Source organism: Euphorbia lathyris, chromosome 3, assembly GCF_963576675.1.
Source record: "Euphorbia lathyris chromosome 3, ddEupLath1.1, whole genome shotgun sequence".
Lineage (NCBI taxonomy): Eukaryota > Viridiplantae > Streptophyta > Magnoliopsida > Malpighiales > Euphorbiaceae > Euphorbia > Euphorbia lathyris.
In genome coordinates, this window is record NC_088912.1 from 67,991,511 (window position 1) to 68,007,589 (window position 16,079).

Sequence of the window (16,079 nt, forward strand, 5' to 3'; positions counted from 1 at the left end):
AATGAGCATCACTATCCCAAAAGAAAAAAAAAAAAAAGAGAAGAAGAAAAACAGAAAAAGAAAAAGAAAAGAAAAGAGACGAACAAAAGGGAAGAACTCCATTCCCTAGTTCTTAGAAAAATAAAAAATGTCTCAAAGAAAACATCCCAAAAAGAAAACAATAAGGGACGAATAAAAAGCTCAATCACTTCATATTTGCTAAATCCATTTAAACTTTGTTGTTGTAGCGCTAGAACACTTAACCTTTGTTGTACCTTTAACCCTCTAACCACATTACAACCCCAATTAGAGGCTGTTTTTGATATCATCAGAGTCATATAGCATAGTAGAGGAACTCGGATGAACGTTCAAAATCAACGTAATCCTAAGCAAGAATATAAGCCGAGAGTAAACACTTTAGCCACCAAAATTGTGTGAATGAGTGAACTACCTATGGTGAGGTGTTTTACTTAGCGATCCCCTCAAGCTCGTTCAATTGAACATGTGTTCCTTTACTTAAAACTATGACCTATTGTAATTGAAATGCGGCTTTTGGATATCGTGTCTCTACTTTGTATTTCCGAATGCATGTAATTACAGATGCTCGAAATTGTGTCAAGCACCTAGTCAAACTGGGAAGTTTTCTAGCTTGCTTGTGATGGTGGGTTTAGTTTTTTAGTTTACTTGGGGACAAGTAAAGTTTTAAGTGCGAGGAGGTTTGATAGGGGTCAAAAACCCCTATCTTTGGGTACGGTTTTAGGACGGTTTTTAGGTTTATTTGGCTAATAAGCGAGCAATTCTCGCATTTAAATGCTTTTGTGTGAGTTAGTTAGAAATTGGAAGCATTCTATTTACTTTTCGTCGTTTAGGCTCGTTTTGTGATCAATTTAGGCAAATACGGCCGAAATAACACGCATAATAGAATTCCGTTATCTTTTGAAGCTAATTGGTCCGTCAAAAGTCGCACCAAACGAAGCGTTTGCTCAAAATAAGCGATTGACGGATCAATTCGGCTTTTGGACTAATGTTTTCTGGAGTTTTTATGCGTGTGCAGGTGTAAGTTCAGACGAAAAAGGGTTTGGAAGTCATCCGGTACGGATCGAGCGGCAATTGCAAGCAATATTCTGATGGATTTGAACATGGCTACTGGAGAGAAAGTCTCGTCATATTAACCACCTTGCCTTTGGCGATATCCTTTTGCTACTAACCTAGCTTTGTAGGTACTAACCTTTCCATCCATGTCTGTCTTCTTCTTGAAGATCCACCTGCACCCAATGGGTTTTATCCCTTCGAGTGGATCAACCAAAGTCCACACTTGGTTAGTATACATGGAGTCCATTTCAGAATTCATGGCTTCAAGCCATGCTTTAGATTCTGGACTAGTAAGAGCTTCTTCGTAGGTTTCGGGTTCATCGTCTAACACAGGAACTAGTTCGTTATCTCCCACTAGAAAACCATATCTAACTAGGAGTTCACAAATTCTTTGAGACCTACGAGTGCGATATGACACTTGTGTTTCATCTAGTGAAACGGGTTCGGGTTCAACTTCTTCCACGTTTTCAACATGTGATTCTGTTAAGCCCAAAATATACCTAAAATATCATTAATAATTACATCAGTTTTGCTTCGAATTCATACTATTTATACCTGTTTAGAATACTTTTACATTTGAATATGTTTCTTTCTTACAAGGTACCTAAATGTTTGGTAAAATCCAAATAGGAGCGAAAGAGGTTAAAAATAGAATAAAAACCCTACAAAAGGAGTCAAAAACGACAAAGATCAATTACACCAAAATGAGGACAAAGAACGAAGTCAGAAACAGAGAAAAATGCCAAATTCTTGGCTGAGGAAACTGATAGGGGTCAAAAACCCCTATCTTTGGGTACGGTTTTAGGACGGTTTTTAGGTTTATTTGGCTAATAAGCGAGCAATTCTCGCATTTAAATGCTTTTGTGTGAGTTAGTTAGAAATTGGAAGCATTCTATTTACTTTTCGTCGTTTAGGCTCGTTTTGTGATCAATTTAGGCAAATACGGCCGAAATAACACGCATAATAGAATTTCGTTATCTTTTGAAGCTAATTGGTCCGTCAAAAGTCGCACCAAACGAAGCGTTTGCTCAAAATAAGCGATTGACGGATCAATTCGGCTTTTGGACTAATGTTTTCTGGAGTTTTTATGCGTGTGCAGGTGTAAGTTCAGACGAAAAAGGGTTTGGAAGTCATCCGGTACGGATCGAGCGCGCTTCGGGCGAAAACGCTCGGCGAGCAGGGCCCCCGGGGCCATTTCTGCTCGCCGAGCAGGCTATGCCTGCTCGCCGAGCAGGCCCCTGATGACCTGCTCGGCGAGCAGACCTGCGGGAATTGGTCAAAAAGACCAATTCCGCCCCCACGAAGCCACGTTCGGCCCCACGTCTTCCTACACCAACAATAACACGAAATTAGGTCAAAACGAGGCCCGAGACGCGTCTATAAATAGAAATTTTCAATTGTAAATTAGATATCTTTTACTTTTGTAATTAGCTTAGCTTCCACCTTGAGAAATCCTCTCCACCTCCTCCATAACCTTCAAACCTCCATTGAAGACACCTCCGAAGCTCCATTCACCGAGGATTACTCAAGCTCCATCCTTAAATCCTAGAAAGACGCCTGCATTGGTAGACAGGTTCCCTGAAAGGGATTTTTCTTCTTTTATATTCTGTCTAGCCTCTGATACATGCTATGAATTCTAGGTTTATTGTAACTTCGTGACAATTCCTTCATCTTTGATATATAATATAGATTTTGTTTATTCAACTGTTTTGATGTTTTAATCTTTGTCTTACGCTTTGTCTGATTGGTTTAACTCATTCGATAATCCCAAAATTAGGTTGGCACATATTGCGAGCTGAATCTGACCTAGTCAGTGCCTATAGGATTGACGACCCTATAGAAGATTAAGCCCAAATTACTGAGCCTTAGAGCTAGTTTCGGCCTTACAAGGGAATCACGAACTAGGGACTTTAGGAGGATAGGTCGGGTTAATCGCCTTGGACATAAGCGACTTAGTTTCAATTCAATTGCTTAAACACTCTATCATTGTTATCATCGTATTCCTTCATGTTCATTCAGTTAATTGCTTTGGTAAAAGATCAATTAGGGGTAGAGTAATTTAGTTAGGGTTAGAATAACTTAGTCAGAATTAGATAATCTAGTTAGGATTAGTGCAAACCAACCTAGGAGTAGATTAATTAAACAAAACCAACTCAAACCCCTTAAGCCTAGATAACATCCGAGACTTAGTAATTCGGTACTTGCAGAAATAAATCCTGTGGACGATAACCTGGACTTAAACCCAGAAATTTATTACTTGATAACGACGGGGTACACTTATCCCTTAGTGAGTTCCCATCTCTAACCTTAGGTGGGGACGCATCAAGTTTTTGGCGCCGTTGCCGGGGAATAGTAGATTAATTCTATAAATACCCGACAACCGCCAATAATCAAGTTTTTGGCGCCGTTGCCGGGGAATAGTAGATTAATTCTATAAATACCCGACAACCGCCAATAATCAAGTTTTTGGCGCCGTTGCCGGGGAATAGTAGATTAATTCTATAAATACCCGACAACCGCCAATAATCAAGTTTTTGGCGCCGTTGCCGGGAAATAGTAGATTAATTCTATAAATACCCGACAACCGCCAATAATCAAGTTTTTGGCGCCGTTGCCGGGGATTGTAGATTAATTCTATAAATACCCGACAACCGCCAATAATCAAGTTTTTGGCGCCGTTGCCGGGGATTTATTTCTTCTGCAATATCGAACCAAAGGTTGATTTGTTAGTTTAGGCATTCATTGTGAATATCTTTGTTTATATCGTTTATACTTGTTGATATATGATTTCTTTATACGTTTCTATACTTGTTCATATCTGTATACTGTTATTTATCAACTTTTGTGCTAGAACTTCACTTTTTCTCAGCATTCTCTGATCAATGAATTGGCAAGAAAAAGTCGAGTGGCAAGCTCAAAAGTTTACTATCCCATCAAGACAATACATTCATACCCTGGAGAATGAGGCTCCCAATCCCTCCATGGCCGACTTAAATGAGAAAATGGATATCTTGATGGCAAATCTGAGCCTCAACACCAATGAAAGTGTAAGTTTTGTGGGTAATCACCAAAGGTATAATTCTAACCCTAATTCTTACAGCTTTTATGGTAGTGATTGGAGGAGACCTCAACACTCAAATCTGTCCTACGGGAACCCTAACATATTGAGGCCTCCAAATAGGTTTGTTAATGAGCACAGGGAAAACGAATTGGGAATGTTCCCTTACGAACAAGCAAGCCAAGTTCCTCCACAACCCTCTAGCTCACGAGATGAGGTGCTGTCCCTTTTGAAAGGAATATCAGCCCGACTTACAATCAACGAGGAGGTTTGCAAGGACTTGAGCAACCAACTGGCTCAAATAAACCAAGAGATGCAAAAGCAATCCCGAGATGCTCTCCCAAGCATAAAGGAAAACATAGAAATCCCACAAAGGGAATCAGCTCAAGCCATCTCTTTGAGGAATGACAAAAAGGTAGAACCAAGCCCACTATCACATGCATCACTCGAGGTAAGTGAAGAACCGGAAGCGGTAAGCAACCCCGGTTCAAAATCTGAAATTCTAAATCATGTGGTAGAGATAAAAGATCAAATCAAAACTTGTGTATCTCAAGTACCTTTTCCTCAAACATTAGAAAAGTTTAGGTTTGTTTCATGCTCAGAAGTTTTCATTCTCTTCGACCTACCAAGAGAATCCAAAAGGGAGCAAACCAAACTTTTTCATAATATGTTTAAATTCGGCCTCCTGCTTTCATTAAACTTATTAGAGGCTCTTAATCCGTTTTGTAGGTACGGATTATTTATTCAGGAATTTGAATTTCTAACGCGAGTAGAAGCATACACCTAGGCGGGAATTCTATGTCGAGCTCACCGACTATAACGTAGCGCTTCTTGGGAGGCAACCCAAGTTTCAATAAAACTTTTCAGGTTTGTTTTATTTAGATTATACATTGATCCTTTAGTTTAGTCTTTTTAGTTTTCTTTTACGTTTTTTTTAAGTGTTCGTTTAAAAAAAAAAATAATAATAAATAAATATTTTTTTTAGTTGTTTAGTTTTCTTTTATTTTTATTTTTATTTTTATTTTTATTTTTATTTTTTTTAAGTTTTCAGGTTTAAAATAAAATAATAAAAAAAAAAAATTGGCCCCAGGAGGCCCAGCTCGGCGAGCAGGGCCCTGCTCGCCGCGCGCTGGGCGCTGGCGCCCAGCACGCCGCTGGGCACTGTGCCCAGCCCGCCGCTGGGCACTGCGCCCAGCCCGCCGCTAGGCACTGCGCCCAGCCCGCCGCTGGGCACTGCTGCCCAGCGGCGGTGCTCGGCCGCGATAAGGAATTTTTTTTCGAGATTTTTTTTTTCTCCCGAACGAAGCTGAAATAAATAAATAAATAAATAAATAAAAATTTGCCACCGTAAATCGTCAAGCTTTTGCGATTGCGATAAAATCCGTAAGTTTTCTTCTCCACCCTAACTTTTTACACTCGTACTTCATGATTTATGATGCAATGTTGGAACTTATTGCATATTTTAAGTGTGAGGAGGAGGGGTAGACAAACTTACAAAAATTGTATAAATTTTTAAATTTTTGTTGCGTCGTGTCTAGTTTAGGTTTGCGTTTTGGCGTTTTATTATGTTTTTGCATGTTTAGGACCTAAAACCGTGAACCTCCTTCGAATCTAAACTTCGTTATTTGTCTTTGAGGGCTGAGAACCGAATCTAAAATTGCATGACAACTAGTTTAGGTGTGGGACACAACTCTCGTATCTGTAAAAGCATGAGCTACAGTTTGCATTTAGACCCTACTTTTGAAGAAATGCTAAAATCATTACTTAGGTAGATAACTTAAGAATTGAAGGCATGTAATATTAAACTTGAGTTTGGGGAAAAACTAGTAAACACAAAATTGAAACCCAAAGAATTGTGAGTTGAATTTGAGCCTAAGAGCGAACATCAAAAAGCTCTTTTTCTTGACATTTTTGTGTGAATGCTTTGACTTGTGGAAGATTACAGATTTTGCACCTAATACTGTGTTGAACCTACATGCAATGATTTGAGATGATAAACGATGAATCAGCCTCATTAGAATTAACCTTTTCTTTACCTTGTTTTTCTTTTTCATCCACTCTAGGAAGCCCCTTTGAGCCGACATTTTTGTAGTTTGTAGATTTTTCTTTCGTTCTAACCCGTTTTTGCGAACCACAACTTGGTTCGCTACTTAACCTTTGTTTTTGCAAAGCTCAAATTGAGCCTTTGTTTTTCTCTAGCGCTTTATCGTTGTTTATGGCATTATAGTAGCAAGCCAAAAGGATAAGAAGTGAATGAGCATCACTATCCCAAAAGAAAAAAAAAAAAGAGAAGAAGAAAAACAGAAAAAGAAAAAGAAAAGAAAAGAGACGAACAAAAGGGAAGAACTCCATTCCCTAGTTCTTAGAAAAATAAAAAATGTCTCAAAGAAAACATCCCAAAAAGAAAACAATAAGGGACGAATAAAAAGCTCAATCACTTCATATTTGCTAAAGCCATTTAAACTTTGTTGTTGTAGCGCTAGAACACTTAACCTTTGTTGTACCTTTAACCCTCTAACCACATTACAACCCCAATTAGAGGCTGTTTTTGATATCATCAGAGTCATATAGCATAGTAGAGGAACTCGGATGAACGTTCAAAATCAACGTAATCCTAAGCAAGAATATAAGCCGAGAGTAAACACTTTAGCCACCAAAATTGTGTGAATGAGTGAACTACCTATGGTGAGGTGTTTTACTTAGCGATCCCCTCAAGCTCGTTCAATTGAACATGTGTTCCTTTACTTAAAACTATGACCTATTGTAATTGAAATGCGGCTTTTGGATATCGTGTCTCTACTTTGTATTTCCGAATGCATGTAATTACAGATGCTCGAAATTGTGTCAAGCACCTAGTCAAACTGGGAAGTTTTCTAGCTTGCTTGTGATGGCGGGTTTAGTTTTTTAGTTTACTTGGGGACAAGTAAAGTTTTAAGTGCGAGGAGGTTTGATAGGGGTCAAAAACCCCTATCTTTGGGTACGGTTTTAGGACGGTTTTTAGGTTTATTTGGCTAATAAGCGAGCAATTCTCGCATTTAAATGCTTTTGTGTGAGTTAGTTAGAAATTGGAAGCATTCTATTTACTTTTCGTCGTTTAGGCTCGTTTTGTGATCAATTTAGGCAAATACGGCCGAAATAACACGCATAATAGAATTCCGTTATCTTTTGAAGCTAATTGGTCCGTCAAAAGTCGCACCAAACGAAGCGTTTGCTCAAAATAAGCGATTGACGGATCAATTCGGCTTTTGGACTAATGTTTTCTGGAGTTTTTATGCGTGTGCAGGTGTAAGTTCAGACGAAAAAGGGTTTGGAAGTCATCCGGTACGGATCGAGCGGCAATTGCAAGCAATATTCTGATGGATTTGAACATGGCTACTGGAGAGAAAGTCTCGTCATATTAACCACCTTGCCTTTGGCGATATCCTTTTGCTACTAACCTAGCTTTGTAGGTACTAACCTTTCCATCCATGTCTGTCTTCTTCTTGAAGATCCACCTGCACCCAATGGGTTTTATCCCTTCGAGTGGATCAACCAAAGTCCACACTTGGTTAGTATACATGGAGTCCATTTCAGAATTCATGGCTTCAAGCCATGCTTTAGATTCTGGACTAGTAAGAGCTTCTTCGTAGGTTTCGGGTTCATCGTCTAACACGGGAACTAGTTCGTTATCTCCCACTAGAAAACCATATCTAACTAGGAGTTCACAAATTCTTTGAGACCTACGAGTGCGATATGACACTTGTGTTTCATCTAGTGAAACGGGTTCGGGTTCAACTTCTTCCACGTTTTCAACATGTGATTCTGTTAAGCCCAAAATATACCTAAAATATCATTAATAATTACATCAGTTTTGCTTCGAATTCATACTATTTATACCTGTTTAGAATACTTTTACATTTGAATATGTTTCTTTCTTACAAGGTACCTAAATGTTTGGTAAAATCCAAATAGGAGCGAAAGAGGTTAAAAATAGAATAAAAACCCTACAAAAGGAGTCAAAAACGACAAAGATCAATTACACCAAAATGAGGACAAAGAACGAAGTCAGAAACAGAGAAAAATGCCAAATTCTTGGCTGAGGAAACTGATAGGGGTCAAAAACCCCTATCTTTGGGTACGGTTTTAGGACGGTTTTTAGGTTTATTTGGCTAATAAGCGAGCAATTCTCGCATTTAAATGCTTTTGTGTGAGTTAGTTAGAAATTGGAAGCATTCTATTTACTTTTCGTCGTTTAGGCTCGTTTTGTGATCAATTTAGGCAAATACGGCCGAAATAACACGCATAATAGAATTTCGTTATCTTTTGAAGCTAATTGGTCCGTCAAAAGTCGCACCAAACGAAGCGTTTGCTCAAAATAAGCGATTGACGGATCAATTCGGCTTTTGGACTAATGTTTTCTGGAGTTTTTATGCGTGTGCAGGTGTAAGTTCAGACGAAAAAGGGTTTGGAAGTCATCCGGTACGGATCGAGCGCGCTTCGGGCGAAAACGCTCGGCGAGCAGGGCCCCCGGGGCCATTTCTGCTCGCCGAGCAGGCTATGCCTGCTCGCCGAGCAGGCCCCTGATGACCTGCTCGGCGAGCAGACCTGCGGGAATTGGTCAAAAAGACCAATTCCGCCCCCACGAAGCCACGTTCGGCCCCACGTCTTCCTACACCAACAAGGACACGAAATTAGGTCAAAACGAGGCCCGAGACGCGTCTATAAATAGAAATTTTCAATTGTAAATTAGATATCTTTTACTTTTGTAATTAGCTTAGCTTCCACCTTGAGAAATCCTCTCCACCTCCTCCATAACCTTCAAACCTCCATTGAAGACACCTCCGAAGCTCCATTCACCGAGGATTACTCAAGCTCCATCCTTAAATCCTAGAAAGACGCCTGCATTGGTAGACAGGTTCCCTGAAAGGGATTTTTCTTCTTTTATATTCTGTCTAGCCTCTGATACATGCTATGAATTCTAGGTTTATTGTAACTTCGTGACAATTCCTTCATCTTTGATATATAATATAGATTTTGTTTATTCAACTGTTTTGATGTTTTAATCTTTGTCTTACGCTTTGTCTGATTGGTTTAACTCATTCGATAATCCCAAAATTAGGTTGGCACATATTGCGAGCTGAATCTGACCTAGTCAGTGCCTATAGGATTGACGACCCTATAGAAGATTAAGCCCAAATTACTGAGCCTTAGAGCTAGTTTCGGCCTTACAAGGGAATCACGAACTAGGGACTTTAGGAGGATAGGTCGGGTTAATCGCCTTGGACATAAGCGACTTAGTTTCAATTCAATTGCTTAAACACTCTATCATTGTTATCATCGTATTCCTTCATGTTCATTCAGTTAATTGCTTTGGTAAAAGATCAATTAGGGGTAGAGTAATTTAGTTAGGGTTAGAATAACTTAGTCAGAATTAGATAATCTAGTTAGGATTAGTGCAAACCAACCTAGGAGTAGATTAATTAAACAAAACCAACTCAAACCCCTTAAGCCTAGATAACATCCGAGACTTAGTAATTCGGTACTTGCAGAAATAAATCCTGTGGACGATAACCTGGACTTAAACCCAGAAATTTATTACTTGATAACGACGGGGTACACTTATCCCTTAGTGAGTTCCCATCTCTAACCTTAGGTGGGGACGCATCAGAAACCAAATTCTCGGTAGAGAATTTGTGAAGCCGCGACCGAGAATCTCAAATTCTCGGTCGCGACACGCGTTGTCCAGCGCCCCTCCCTTTCGTCCGAAGACCAAATAATTGCTCCCCCATTCTCGGCCGAGAATTAATTATTCTCGGTAAGTTCAGCAATTCCTGGAGAGCCATTCGCACACTTTCATTTTCGATGAAATACGTTCGTTCGGGTGGATAAAGACATCTCTTCGCAGAGGATACGTCCCCTCACAACGGACACGACACTTCAATCACGACTCTTCAACATCTATAAATAAAGAGTTGATGGGGAGTTGGAGATATAGAAAAAAGAAAAGAATAGTGTAGAATTAATGCAGAAATTCCGAGTCAAGTGATTCAGAATTTAGAGTTCATTTCTGTAAAAGCAATATGATGTACACACATTGTTTATTCAATAATTAAAAACACAGTAGCATTTAGATTTGTTCATATTAGTTTACATTCTGGTAGAGGCCGACCGCATCCCTACTATGAAGCTACAACGAGAAGATTGAGTAGAGAATCCGCCCTGAGTCTGACAAACTCTAACGAAACCCAAGAAAAGGATTGACAACCCGTTCACTTGCACGCCGTCAAATGTTTTCATGCTTCTTGTTCTCTGTAAACTTTTATCAAATTTATATTTCATCTAATAAAGTCTGTTCTATTCGATAGATTTTTATGCAGCACTTTGGTAAAGGATCCGAGGTGGATGCTGGTGTTTTCATTAAAACGTAGTTAAATTCAAAATCTTTACAAGGAAACTTTGTTGAACACTTAGGAAAATTATATCATCAGTAGAGTATCAATTTGGTTAAGGTAGCGATCTAACCCGATCGTAGGAGGATTGACTGTAGTTCAAAGCCCAAAAATTAGAGGAACCGACGTTTATTTCATTGTTTTAATTTATGCAAAGTTTAAAGTTGTTTTCTTTGCTTAATGCAAATGAATACATTTGTTTACTTTTCTAAAAAGACTAAACGTTTCTGTTTTGTAAATTTATCCCTAAATCAAAAGTATTTTCTAACATTTGTTAAACTCTATTCTAATTCTTATTCTAGCAATTTCAAAACCAAATCCGATTAAACGATTTTCCATATTATAAACATTAAAAGTAAATTCAACCAATTCAAAATAAGTTTTTGTTAAAAAAAACGTTCCCTGTGGAATCGATATATTTTATTACTACAAGCGTATACCGTGCACTTGCGGAAATCGGTCAACAGATTCCTCTTGAACTTCCTCAAGTTCAATCACGCTTCCATTCTGTGTTTCTTCCAGAAACTCTTTCTCTAGAAACACCGCGTGTTTGGATACTATTACCTTTTGGTCATCTGGATGATAAAAGTAATATCCCATAGTTTCCTTTGGGTATCCAATGAAGAAACACTTGTCAGATTTGGGATCTAATTTATCTGACACAATACATTTGACGTATGCTAAACATCCCATATTCTCATGAAAGAGAAGATGGGTTTTCTACCAACGAACGGTTCGAATGGTGTGGAACTGGCGGATTTGGTTGGTACTCGGTTTAAGGTAAATAGGGCAGTTTCTAAGGCATAGCCCCAAAATGATTTTGGAAGAGAAGTGGTGCTCATCATGGATCGTACCATATCTAGTAAGGTGCGATTTCTCCTTTCTGATACACCATTGTGTTATGGTGTATAAGGAGGTGTCCATTGTGAGCATATTCCATATTCATTTAGATAACTCATAAATTCTTCAGAAAGATATTCTCCACCTCGATCAGATTGAAGTATCTTGATAGTCTTTCCTGTTTGATTCTCAACTTCATTCTTAAAGCATTTGAATTTCTCAAAAGCTTCTGACTTGTGCTTCATCAAATAGATATAACCATATCCGGTATGATCATCTATGAAGCTAATGAAGTATCTGAATCCTCCTCTTGCTTGGACTGACATAGGACCACATACATCTGAATGTATTAATCCTAGAGTGTCTGATACACGCTGAACTTTATTGCTAAAGGGTGTCTTTGTCATTTTTCCTTTTAAACATGACTCACATGTTGCCATTGATTCAAAATCAATTGAGTCTATAAGCCCATCTTGATGTAGCTTAAGCATGCATCTCTGGTTTATATGGCCTAAATGGCAATGCCACAAGTAAGTTGAATTATCTAATCTAAGTCTTTTGGTATCAATTGTGAAAGCAGAAACTTTATCATTCAAAATATAAATCCCATTTAATGATATTGCTGAAAAATAGAAAATATTATTTCTATAAAATTCACAACCATTGTTCTTAATTGAAACATGAAAGCCATCATCAACTAGACAGCTAATAGAAATAATGTTACGAGACATCTCTGGAACATACAAATAGTTCCTTAATTCTATTACAAGCCCAGAGGGCAAACTCAAAACATAATCTCCAATTGCGAGGGCGGCAACTCTTGCTCCATTTCCCACTCGCTAGTTTATGTCTCCTTTCTTTAATTCCCTAGTCTGCTTTAGTTCCTGTATATTCATACAAATATGAGATCCACACCCGGTATCTAATACCCAAGATTCAGACTGCGAAATTGAGTTAATTTCAATATAGAACATACCAGAAGTTGAAGCACCGTCCTTTCCCTTCTTGAGAGAAGCCAGGTACTCCTTGCAATTTCTCCTCCAATGCCCATCTTTACCACAGAAGTGGCATTCCCCTTTGGGCTTCTTGACTTGCTTTCCTTTGGCTTGGGCTGGCTTGCCTCCCTTGTTCTTCTTGGGATATTTTGGATTTGGAAAATTCTCTTTCCTCTTCTTTGATCCCTCAATCACAAGAGCAGGTACCATCTTATCTTTCTTCACGTTGGGCTTAACAGTCTTGAGCATATTGGCAAGCTCTTCAAGAGAGGTATGTAAGTCATTCATTTGGTAGTTCATGGTGAACTGTGAATAACTTTCTGGGAGGGATGTAAGAAGTAAGTCGACACTTAGTTCATGATCCATCGTGAAGCCAATACTAGAAAGTTTGGTGATATAGCCAATCATCTTGACACAATGTGTCATAACAGATGTGCCCTCTTGCATCTTGCAGCGAAATAACAGTTTTGATATCTCAAAACATTCATAACGAGTCTGTTTCCCGAACAGCTCTTTCAAGTGCATGACAATAGAATAGGCATCCATCTCCTCATGTTGCCTTTGCAGATCTGGTGTCATCGATGCAAGTATGATGCACCCGGCGTGTTCATCATCGGATTTATGCTTCTGATAGGCATCAATCTCTTCAATGGGTGCATCATCGGTCGGAAGAACGGGTATCGATGTATCCAGTACATACCCTATCTTTTCGAACTTCAAAACAATTTTGAGGTTACGAAACCAGTCGGCGAAGTTTGAACCATTCAACTTGTTATCGGTAAGGATATTTCTTAGATCGGTTTTCGACATGATTGTTTTTAGAGTACGATTTGATAAAATTAATCTGAGAGTGAGAAAAGTGACGGATGTGATTCATTTGTTTAATTCACTTACAATTTAAATACGTTGGAATTTTATGTTTTTAAATTGCTCCCACTATTTTACCAAATTAATAACCCTCTATATTAATTCGAAGGATATTCACAATTCCTTTAGTGAGCTAGAATCCTAACTCCTGAAATTTCACCTTGAGTTTACTCAACAAGCTAGTTTCATTCATTAGGTAGATTCATGTAATCAATCACATCAAAACATGTGATTTCTAGGTTGTTGGGTTACTAACCACATTAGTAACTGATATGTGTCGTCTATCAATCCCAACCATATTGCCCATTAGGTTAGAACAATATGAGTTTACTCATCCAATTATTCTATCCTAATTTAAGCATTACCCGATATTCGTGAAAAACAATTTTTCGATAATTCAGGTGTTACCATAAGACCATGAGCTTGAGTTTACTCAACAACCCAAAGGCCCCCAGTACTGCCGGCTGAATTATAATATTAAGGAGGGGCAACCGATTTTAATAACTTGCTTATTTACTTAACTTTTGATTAGTGAGGGATTTCATTTAAGTCTCATAATCTAACCTAGTCTTGATTTGCTTTAGCACATATCAAATATTCATACATTCAACATTGACAATTATGGACATATCTCTAAGTTTACTCCATTGAGCCAGAAACGGAATAAAGGGTCACCCTAGGGAAATACTAACTATTACATATTTCTGTTTGGGTCCTCTGTCTTCTCCTTGGCGCCTTGAATTACAACAATATTCTATTTCTAAGAAACTTCAATTTAGTTGAAGGGATTTGGATGAGAGGAGAAATACAATAGAAAGTAAGAGAATACAGGACACACATGTCCTATTTAAATACCAAAAGACTAAATAACTATTATAGAGGGTCTAATATGTCCATAACGTCAAACATGCATAGATTCAATTAAACTAAATTTAATTAGTTGATTACATAAACTATTTATGTAATTATTGAGTTAATCAAATTAACAACTTAAATTAATTTTCATCCAATTTTAATTATGCATATCCTAATTAATTCGTATAATTCATTTAATGCTTTGAATTACTTATATCAAATATTTAGGTAAAACAAACTTTTAAATAAATTGGTTTTGATAATCAAAACAAATTATTATATTCTGAAACATATACATATATATATATATATATTTAAAACTCGGACCTGTTTTAAAACAATTTTAAAACCCGTATCAGTGATTGGGCCGGGGCCGATTTAATCGTCCCGACCCAAACGTTAAGGCCGTTGCCCTAGGGCAACAGCCGGCACCGCGGCGCAGCCGCCTTAACGGCAGCAGCGTCGCACTTCCGCTGGTTGCTGCCGCTGGCAGCAACCAGTAACAGTGGCGCGGGGTGGCTGCCTCACGGCAGCGACCCCGACGCTACTGTTTTATATATATATATTTTTTTTTTAAAAAAATTATATATATATATATATATATACATATAATTGTTTCAAAACGATTTCAAAACAATTTTCAGAATATCAGTTTTTATCTTTGAGATTTAATAAAACAAAACGTTTTAATTATCCAACCATAAAACCTTTAATGTTTTGTTTAAATGATTATCAACCGAAATAATCATGAACTATGCATAATCAGTTTTAATTAACAAGTAATCAAAACTTATTTATCGTTAGATTAATTGAACTAACCGATTAATTAATTTATCATAACAATAAATCTATTCAATCTGATTGAATAACCCTTTTATTTACATATATGAAATAACAGATTAACATAGGCTCTGATACCAATGTAGGAAAATAGACAAGCATAGGCATAGCGGAATAATGAAATTTTATCTATTTTATCTATTTCCTTTTTTCAAGATCTGTTAATTGTTATTTCATATAAAGAGGGATAGAAAGTAATACATTTATCGAAGAACTATCTACCGTTGCAAACGAAGTGCCCACAGCTTGTTATTATCAACTCGTGAACCACGAACGTTTGATTCAACACAAAACAAAACTAATCAGCAATCAACCTTTAATAAATAGCAATCGTAATGATTGCCTCTAACAGAAATCGATACGAGATCAAAGAGGGAGTAAGAAATAAAGTAAATTAGCCGAGACGACGACGGAACAATTCATTCTCCTCTTTTTACTGTGTGGGTCGAAATTATGGGGTTAGGAAGTCTATTTATAGACTTCTCAAAACTCTAATCTCAGTTGTGTTAGGTAATTAAATAATTGGAATCTTATTCGGAATAGGATTCCTAATTAGATAATTAAATAAACACTTTACTATTATCTAAATAATAACTAATTATATCTAGATAATTATTATTAATCAAATTAATAATTAATTAATGTTAGGGATAATTAATTAGAGTTTCAATCACATAAAAACTTCTAATTAATATTATCAGATAATCTTTTAATTTAATTCATAACCATAATCAAATTATAATTATTAATCAAATTAATTTATCCCCTAATTAATATATATAAATTTCAGCCTCTTTATATTGTGTCTCACTAATTACATTTTCGTCCTCCGATTCCAAGTCCCATATGCGACCCATTAGGTTCTTTATTGCCACTAGCCGTATATATCTTTTGAAATTATTCATCACGATTAATTCCAACATATATATAACGGAATACCGTCGCGAGCTGTTACTAGCAGAACCTATGATATTCCCCCAAAGCAATTAAGAAGTCAGGTTGATAACTGACGTTAACCTTTCTGTATTAGGTACAGTATAATACGATCCTTCATCAACTATATCATGTCGGTCAATTCCTTATAACCATGGAATGTGTCAAGGTTACATATAACGAAGAGTCCGG